Source organism: Meriones unguiculatus, chromosome 1 (assembly GCF_030254825.1).
Source record: "Meriones unguiculatus strain TT.TT164.6M chromosome 1, Bangor_MerUng_6.1, whole genome shotgun sequence".
Taxonomy (NCBI): domain Eukaryota; kingdom Metazoa; phylum Chordata; class Mammalia; order Rodentia; family Muridae; genus Meriones; species Meriones unguiculatus.
In genome coordinates, this window is record NC_083349.1 from 13,429,473 (window position 1) to 13,439,398 (window position 9,926).

The 9,926-nt window shown below is 44.7% G+C and overlaps 1 pseudogene; it reads right to left on the minus strand.

Annotated features, from left to right (window-relative positions):
- Positions 1 to 7,686: 7,686 nt before the first annotated feature.
- LOC110548477 (small nuclear ribonucleoprotein G-like) lies at positions 7,687 to 7,969 on the minus strand (annotated as a pseudogene).
- Positions 7,970 to 9,926: the final 1,957 nt, after the last annotated feature.

Here is a 9,926-nt window from a genome sequence, read left to right on the forward strand (position 1 = left end):
ACCATCCTGCTCTCTCTCCCTCCTCTCTTCCTCTTTAATTAACCCAGGGGCATAAGAAGATGGGCGGATAACGGGGAACTGTGAGTCTGTGGCTGCTGCCCATCCCACCCACTAGAGTTGGGAAGTGCTGGACAGTGGCAGTCACTTTTGAAGCAGATCTAAGTATCTCTTGCCTACCTGTGATCTCATGAGACTAAAGCTGGGGAGATCAGTAAGGGTAACCTCGGAGGGAGGGGCAAGAGAAAAGCTAGGATTTCTGTGCTGCAGGAAGAAAAGTGTGCTCTTGTGCCCACTGCCTCACATCCTGCTGCCTTGTCAGCACCAACCCTGGCTGCTCAAACCTCAGGCCATCCACACGTGTCAAGGCTTCCTGATCCTTGTACCCCGGCATCTGTCAGGCCTCAGCTCCAGTTGGCTCTTGACTTTAAACTCTCCACCTTGGTCCTTTGTTACTACTTGACAAGTCACTTGGCTGACCTCCTCCTGGGCTCCAAATTCATCAGGCCAACAGGTGCAAGTGTGGTCACATCATGCTTACCTCTTTGTGGCTGCTGTTTCCAGGGTCTTAGCATGTGCTTGGCAGTTCCTCTGTGGCCTAGGAGGAAGCAAAGCCAGAGGGCCTGCAGAACCTTTGAAAAGATTTGTTTCTGTCATTTTTTCATCTATGTGTATGTGTGTGTCTCTGTTTATGTATGCTACATGTGTGTGGGTACCACAGGACGGCGGAGGGGGACGTTGTATCCCCTGGAGCTGGAGTTACAGACCATTGTGAACCACCCAACATGGGCACTGGGAATTGAAATCTGGTCTTCTGTAAGAGCAGCAAGTGCTTGAAGCTGCTGAGCCATTTCTCTAACTTTATTTAGAACCTTTTAATAGTATACAAATGTGGATATCTTTTTAAAAATAAAGTAAACCACCAATCACAGGTCTCAAACAGTAAACATTTAGAAAAGGCTATAAAAAAAACCCAACAAAAACCTAGAATTCAGGAAAAAAACAAAACAAAACAAAAAAAAACACACTGTTGTTAAACAGCCTGGTGTATTTACATGACTTTCCCCCAAATTTTTGTTTGGATGCTTGCTGACTACGTCTTCACATCACAAGGATATCATTTTAGAATTAATTAGACTAAGTACGATAGTATTCCAGGTTTTAAAGAATTATTTTTGGTGTTAAAAAATTGAATTTAATGTTGATGCTCGGAGTCGCAGTTTTTAGCATCATCATTGGCAATACAGTGCTGATCTTTCTTTATGATTCTTTGGCTGCAGAGAATCCTCAGGTGAAGCTTGAGTGGGTACAAGCCAGAGGGATGTGTGTAGACTCTGCCAGCAGACTCCTCTTGTCTAGCTCCTTGCACGGGTCCAAGCTTGCCACAGCCTCCTTTGGCAGGCAGAGGCATGCTTGGTGAGGGCCGCCCACTACTGAACACTGGGAAGTTCCCTTCTGCACCACGATTACAGAAACACCTGTGCTAAATGCTTTTGTGAGGGTTGGGTTGGTTCTGTGAATTTGCAGGGTGCCCTGCAGCCTCTTGAATTTCTCATTTCTCCACAGTCAACAGCTGCAGGTGTGCACAGTGGGAGCTGCTGAGGTCTGAGGAGAGGGCCTGTGATGACAGACCTGAAAGCAGGATGACGCACTTGTCCTCCCCAGAGGCTGCACCGCACATTATCACTGTGTTTTCAGAGAGCGCAGAGGAGAGCTGTTGCTCCAGACCCGCCTGGTGGCTCACAGCAACCCTGGGAGAGAACAGAAGGCAGAGATAAGTGCTTCCAGAACGACAGACAACCACAGGGGGCAGGCTGCCACTGGCTGGCTGTGGTATTTCCCAGTAGGAAATGTAGACAGACAGTGCAGGAGAAGAGATGGGTGAGACAGCATAGTCTGGCCTGTGGACATCATGACTGCTGTTTTAAAGTTGTTGTTGTGGTTTTTTAATGGTTGTGACCATTATTAAATGTTCAGAATATCTGTCTATTAAGTGGACTTTCTGGCTTCTTTTGGACAATGATAGACTGTCCTCTAGGGTTCACAGTCCCTGTCTACTGCTCCAATACTAGCCACTCCTCTTGAAGGCTATGCCTTGGCAATCCCACGCTACCAGGCTTTGTAGGGCCTCTGTAGAGAAGCGAGCTGGTAGCAGGAGGGGAATACTGTCCTATGAAACCACTGAGATGATTTGAATGATATGACCCTCATAGGCTCTTAAATGTGAATGTTTGGTCCCCTGTTGGTAGAACTGTTTGGGAAGGATTAGGAGGTATGGTTTTATGAAGGAGTGTTGTCACTGGGGGTGGGCTTTAAGGTTTCAAAAGCTCACACAATTTCCAATCTATTTCCTCTCCCCCACTCTGTGCTTGTGTGCAGATAAGATATAAGCTATCACGATGGTCACAGACTCTAACCCTCTGAAACTATAGGCAAGCCCCCAATAAACTCTTTTATTATAAGCTCTCTCAGTCATGGTATCTCCTCACAGCAATAGAAAAGTAACTAAGACACCATCCATTTATATTAGGGCAGCATGAATGACATGCATATATGTTTCTTTCTACACAGCAGACATAATAACCAGCTTGAGGAAGGATAGATAACACAGACGCTGCACTTGAATCATTGAGATTCTGTACATAAAGTGTTTCTGGATATTTTGTGATTTAGAAACACAACACTGGAAAGTTCCTGCAGGCAGCACCCAGGAGTGAGGCCCAGGTGCTTCTAGGTTTGGAATCAGTTGGTAGTCAGATGTCAGAGATGCCAATGTGGTGCTGCCCTCATGATCAGACCTTAAAACCAAAAGATCTGTGTCCCAGCTGTGGAAAACAGCTAGACTAGACCTGTCCTGGGGCTGGCTTTACCAAGCTCTGCCTCATGTGGCTTTTGAGCTGGAGTAATGGGTGCTGAGAAGTGTCTTCCTCTGCCGGTGTGTCTTTAGATTTCTTCCTGAGTGTTCATGAACTTCACACAGCACCTTCTCAGCATAGGCCTTCAAGAATAAACATGAGTCCAGACCTGACCACTCTCGTGTGGGAGTTTCCTGGGAGGCTGCAAAACTGGAGCAATCAGCTGATCTTCAATATTCATTCATGTAAGGATTTGGACTTTGTGTCTCCCTAGACAGCACAGGCTGAAAGGGATCTTGAAAGATGGGGACCATAATGGCAGAAGGTGTGAAGAAATGTTTCTAGGTGAAGGTGCATTAGAAGAGGTGGAACAGAGATCCTCATTCCAGGCACAGGGCAACAAGAACAATTTGGATACTCAAGGGTTGCCACACCGGATCAGAAGAAACTGATGGATTTAGAATTGGACCAATATGTGGAATGCAGAGGCCAGTGGGAGGAAGTTGGCCTGGGAAGGGCTGCAAAGGGAGCTGCCACAGATGAAGGAAGAGGCATCAGACACGTGTCTCTTCTTGCACCTTCCTCTCTCAGGAAAATATCTTCCTTAGTACTTCATGTGATACATGCACTGCAGGAAACCCGCTAAGAGTACCACTAAGCCTCTGGCCTCCTGCTTCTGTTTCTCCTCCTACCACTCTTGGCCCAGCCCAGATCTCCCTGTAGCTGCCTCTGAGGGTCTAGGCATGGCTGGCCAATCATGGTGATTAGTCTCAAGCTAACCTCAGGAAAATCATTCAGCGAAGACAGCCACAGAGGTCAATGTGCCTGCCTTTCCCAATCTTACAGAGAACCATTCCAGTCATTTTTCCCTTGGTCTTTTCAGAGCTTTCCTACTCACTCCACCCCCACACTGCTATCTGCCCATCATGGACTCTGGGTAACATTTCCCTGGGCAGACAATCAGAAGGGAGCTTACCCTCCTCCCCTCCATCTCTACTTACATCTATATCTTTAGATCCACTGAACAACACAGGTCCTACCCAAAGCTAATTTTGTCCCCATCTCCCCTTCTTAGTATTATTTTTAGGAATGCTTCTGTCTCTGACCTCATCAGTTTCCCTTGCTCTCTCCTTTGGGATTATGGCCACCTGCATGTAACAACACCTACATGGGGTGTCTTGTGTCAAGGAGATGCTTCCCTGCAACTCCATTGCTCTTCAGCACTGCTACAGTCCTTATCTAGGCCAACTGAGGTCCACACTGGTTGAGGGCTTGCTCCTGGATCAACCATCTGCAAACACAGGAATCTAATACAATGATGAAAAGCAAACAGGGCATTTGGTCACAGGCATTTCATTGCCACAAAGTACATAGGTGGATAATCTTACTCTTTAAATCTGATTGGGTCTTGGCATATTGCCTGATCAGTTTTGAGTTCTCTTGAGTAAATTCTTAATGTCTCTGGAAGAAAGGAACAGGGGTTTGCCATTCAGGTCAAAGCACATGAGTTGGGAAGCCATCACTGTGTGACCCACCTGGCCCCAGGTAGTCTAACTTCTCAAAGTGCCCCAAATTCCGCAGAAACCAGAGAGCCTCCTTGAGCCGTTTTTATAAACTCTGTTTTGAGTAAAAGACAGAAATCCATCAAACAGCACACAGATTAACTTATCACCCAGTTAAATGGGCTGTCAGTGTGGGGCGGCTGAGCCTGGCCCACTGAATTCAAATGCATGTAAATTTCCCTTGTGGCAAGAGAGAGGATGGCAGAGCTGTCAGCCAGTGACATGTGGAAATACATTAACGGTGTTTAAAATATATTTGAAGGGGCTGGCTCATATTTTGATAACACACTCGCCGACAAATGATTTGTGGGAGATAGAAAGCCTGACCTCATCTCTATTCCAGAGGAGTCTTTGTAACGAGTCCCTCCCAGGATGTTGGGGGTTTCAGAGAAGTTGACAATTAACAATGCCTGTCTAAACCACCAAGGTCCCCTGTGCTGCTGATGTATGCAGCGAGCTTTTTCCAGCCCTACCTGTCGGCGTCACTCCAGCTCACCAAAAGAAGGGATTACCAGTTTCAAAAGAGCCAGTTACAGTGTGGGGTGCACCTGTGCTACTCCCCACAGCCCCAACAAAGGCAGATCTTCTCAGTTCTCGGTGAGAAGCCAGAGAGTGGGGATCCTCGGCTGAGTACAATTATCCTCAGGTGAGGACAGGACTGCGCACGGTCCTGTCAGAAATAAGGATCGTGTAGGAAAAGCAAAGATGGCTACCGTGACGCTTTAAAGAAAAATTTCAGTTTTTATAGTTTTTGATCTCAACTAATTCTTGTCCTCTTCTTTCATAAGCTAGGATCTACCTCTCCCCAGATTTTATACCTTGTTGGTTTAGAACACAGAGCCTTGTCTAATGAATAAGCTGTGACTTTCCATCTCAGAGTTCTGAAACAAGCTAGCTCCAGCTGTCAGAGAAGAGAAAAAAGGGATCTACCTCTTCCTATGTATCTGTAATCCTGATGAAGTTGAAACTTTGCCTTTTACTGCAAATGGACTGCAAAGAGTGATTTTTTAGAGTCCTATACCTGACCACCAAGATGTGTGATCATTGAATGGTAAACGTAGCTCTCTAACGGCCACCTCCCCAGTATCAATGGCAAGGGGATTAGTCAAAATTCTCTAGAGAAGCAAAACTTATAGGATGGATTTCTAAATGTATAGAAAGGTTTTTATTAGAATGGCTTACAGGCTGTGGTCCAGCTAGTCCAACAATGTCTGTCGACCAGTGGAAAATCCAAGAATTTAGTAGTTGTTCAGTCCATTATGCTGGATGTCTTAGCTGGTCTTCTATATATGCTGGAATCCTGAAGAAGTAAATTTGAATGCCCAATGAGGAATTGGACTTGTTAGAGAGACCAAGAAGACCAAGCAGACAAAGAGAGAGCAATCTATTTTTCTATGTCCTTTAGTAGGCTTCCAGCAGAAGATGTGTCTTAGATTAAATGTGTATCTTCCACCTCAAAGATTCAGATTAGAAGTGGGTCTTCTGCAAAGCAAAAGACACTGTCAGTAGAACAAAATGACAGCAGAATGAATGGGAAAAGATCTTCATCAATCCTTTATCAGGCAGAGGGCTAATATCCAAAATATATAAAGAACTCAAAAAATTAAACTCCAGCAAACCAAAAAAATCCACCTAAAAATGGGTTACAGAACTAAACTGAGAATTCTCAACAGAGGAATAGCGAATGGCAAAGAAACATTTAAAGAAATGTTCAACTTCCTTAGTCATCAGGGAAATTCAAATCAAAACAACTCTGAGATTCCATCTTAAACCCATCAGAATGACTAAGATAAAAAATTCAAGTGATGATGAGGATGTGGAGAAAGGGGAACACTCTTCCATTGCTGGTGGGAGTACAAACTTGTACAACCTCTTTGGAAATCAATCTGGTGCTTTCCCAGACAATTAGGAATAGTTCTACCTCAAGACCCAGCTGTACCACTCCTGGGCATATACCCAAAAGATGTTCCACCATACAACAAGGACATTTGCTCAACTATGTTCATAGCAGCTTTAGTCATAATAGCCACGATCTGGAAACAACTTAGATGTCCCTCATCTGAAGAATTGATACAGAAATTATGGTATATTTACATAATGGAATACTACTCAGCTCTTAAAAACAAGGAAATCATGAAATTTACAGGCAAATGATAGAACTAGAAAAGATCATCCTGAGTGAGATAACCTAGAACCAGAAAGACATGCATGTTATATACTCACTTTAAAGCAGATATTAGCCATATAATACAGGATAACCATACTACAATACATAGACCTAAGGAAGCTAAAGAACAAGGAGGACCCTAGGGAGGATGCTTAGTTCTCATTCAGAAGGGCAAATAAAATAGACAGTGGAAGTGGCTGAAGAGAGGTAATGGGGGGGGGAAGATGGGGAAGGGCTACCATAGATGTCCTCTGAGAGTCTTACCCAGCAGGGGATCAAAGCCAATGTTAGGACTCATAGCCAAACTTTGTGAAGAGTCCTATGAAAGAATGGGAGGATAGAAGAACCTGGAGAGGGACAGGAGCTCCATAAGAAGACCAACCAACAAAGCCAACAAATCTGGGACCAGGAGAGCCTGCAGAAATGGATGCTCCAAGAAAGGACCATGCAGAGAGAAGACATAGTACCCCTGTTTAAATGTAGCTGATAGGCATCTCAGTCTCCATGTGGGTTCCCTAGTAAGAGGAGCAGGGGCTATCTCTGAGATGGACTCTGTTGCTCATTCTTTGATCGCTTCCCCTGATGGTTGGGCCTTGCTAGACCACAGAGGACGAGGATGCAGGTAGTCCTAATGAAACTTTGATAGGCTGGGGTCAGATGGTAGGAGAGGAGGGCTACCCCTTTCTGAGGAATAGGGAAGGGAGCTGGGGGAGGATAGGGAGAAAGGGTAGACTAAGAGGTGATGAGGGAGGGGGCTACCATCATGATATAAGGTGATAAATTATAAAAAGTAAATTTAACTAAAAAGTGGGTATTCCCACTTTAAATGATTTAGTTAAGGAAAAAAAAATCCCTCATAGGTGTGCACCACCCCATTTGAGTTTTAGTTAATTCTAGAGGTAATCAAGTTGACAACCAAGAATAGCCATAACAAGTGATTTGTGTCATACCCAGAGTCCCTTCATGTTCTCCTAGCCACATTGAGTCCAGGAGTCCTTATTTCACACCAATCTCTAACTCTCTTTTTGAGTATCACCAAAGTTTATTTAGAAAAAAGCATGAGAATGTACATAATCCAATTCTACATCACAATCAAACAGGCCCTTTAAGGAGTGATGTGGATGCCTCTTCTGAACAGATAGCGTTTAGACTGTTCCAAGGCTTCTAACATGATGCTGCTGTCTCCTAATATGACCACCATTCTGATGTTATTCTGTTGCTCACTAGTTGCCATCTAGTGATGAGTGTTGCACACACTCATCAATCACAAGATTCATAAAGGGATCAAAGCCCTGCAGCATTCCATGTACATGTCTGCCACCATTTAACTTTAATGATAACTTCTTGTCCATAAATTTCTTCAGCTCAGGAGGGAGGGCCTTACTCATGATGACTCCTCAGTGGGCTCTGCACCAAACTCTAACTCTTAAGGTCTCCACCATAACTAGCTGCCTTCAAAACCAGGCTCCTTTGGACACCCTTACCCAAAAAGAAAGAGCTGTGCTATGGCTAGGCTCTTATCATGTGGCTTTTTCTGGGGAGACATGAACAAACTTCTGTATATCCCAGAATGGCATGGGAGGCAGAGCAGTTGGAGCTTAATTGGTGAATGGGTCAGAGTTCCCTAGAGAAAGAGAGGGGGCAGGTTTGGTTGGATGGGTGTTTTGAAAGAGGGATAAATAGGGATTGATGGAAGAGCCCTAGGTTCCTCTTTTGACAATATACTTGGTGGTTATATTTGGATGATTCAGGTCAGCAAGCTGGGAGGAACACAAAGATATACCCAGAAGGGGTTATTGACTTATCTGAGGTTCAAAAGAAATCAGGCAGGCTCCTTATCTAGTATCCTCTTCATGTGGATGGGAATGGAAAATGTAGGGCTGGAGTTAAGAAAAGGCCCAATAGGTGTATACAATTAACTGCTTCTCCAACTGTATACAGACCATATTATTATATTTTTGTTACTCTCATCCTTCCCTCAACTACTAAAGTATCTCCATGTCATGCTGCCTCAAAGTTTAGTGTCTTGTCATCTAGATCAGATCTAGATGTGGTTGAGTTGCTGCATCTTTGTGACTGCTAAGAATTGAAAGGAATGTGAAGAGTCAGTCCACAGCACCACACATGGGAATTGAAAGCAGGGGGCCACCATAGAAAAGTCATGCAGGTTGGAGTTGGGGTGAGAGGAAGCTGTTGTGTGATTTTTTTTTCATGGATAGTTAGAAACAAATGTCTATACACCCTAGTTAGGCACCAACCAAAGAAACAGTATCCTTGCTCAGCTTGGTGATCTAATAGGAATGCTTACAGGGGTTTGGGTGAAGGGCCATTTACAGGCGTGTGGGTGAGCCTGGGTGACTCAAAGGCAGCCACATAGCTGAAAGGACCACCTCAACATGGGTGACTACTAAGAAAGCCACATTGCTATAGCTCTCTGCTCAACTTTCAAGCGGTGCCATTGAAAAGTCTTCTTTCTCTAGCAACTATTACTGCTTCTGTAACTTTGGGGAGGGGTATGGCATCCCTTATAAGTTTCCTGTTTCCTGAGCCTTCCCAACTGGGGGGTGGGGTGGGGTGGATTTCTCACTTTTGTGAAGAGAGGATACAAGAGAAGCCTTGGCATGACCAGTCAACTCAACCCCAGGTAGGAAACTCCTTGCAAATTCTTAGGTTAGGGAACTATCATGTTCCCTGAGATTGACTTCTTCTGTTTGTGTGAAGCACACAGGTCTGGCTTCTGCCTTCCTTTGTGAAATGGTGGGTTGATCTTGGTAGTCTTCAAGCCAACTTAACTTCTACACTTGGCAGTCCCAGTGGTTTTCATGTGGATTCTTTCATCCCTGTCAGTCCAGGTGAGCTATGCTTCTACTAGTGTAATTCTCTTTAAAAACTCCTTCGGTTTCCTGTCAGCCTTCCTGGAGTTTATTCCACCAAGCGGTGGACATGCTGTCTTCTAGTCAGGTGCTACATGGGCCAGTTTATCTGCTAGTGTGCTGTGAGGTGCTGTCCTTAAGAGATGTGGACACTCCGCCTTCTGTGGAAAAAAAAAAGGGGGGGGGGAGAGATAAGGCATTTACACCCACTCTGTGAAGGTCTGAGCAGAGCATCTTACAGATACATTTTTGACTTCTTTGTCTTGCTTTACTATCCTAGGCCTTTCTTAGGTTTGACAGGTTTGGAGGCCATTTCTTATTTGGAAAACCTTTTGTCAGCTGTGAAGACTGTTACTAGTTCTCTATAAATTCCCACTTTCTTGACCATTTCGTCTGGCTTTCCCTGTTTTATAATAGCTGCCCCCAAATGCCAGGTGGGACTTGAATCATCCACAGGACAGATGTTGATAGG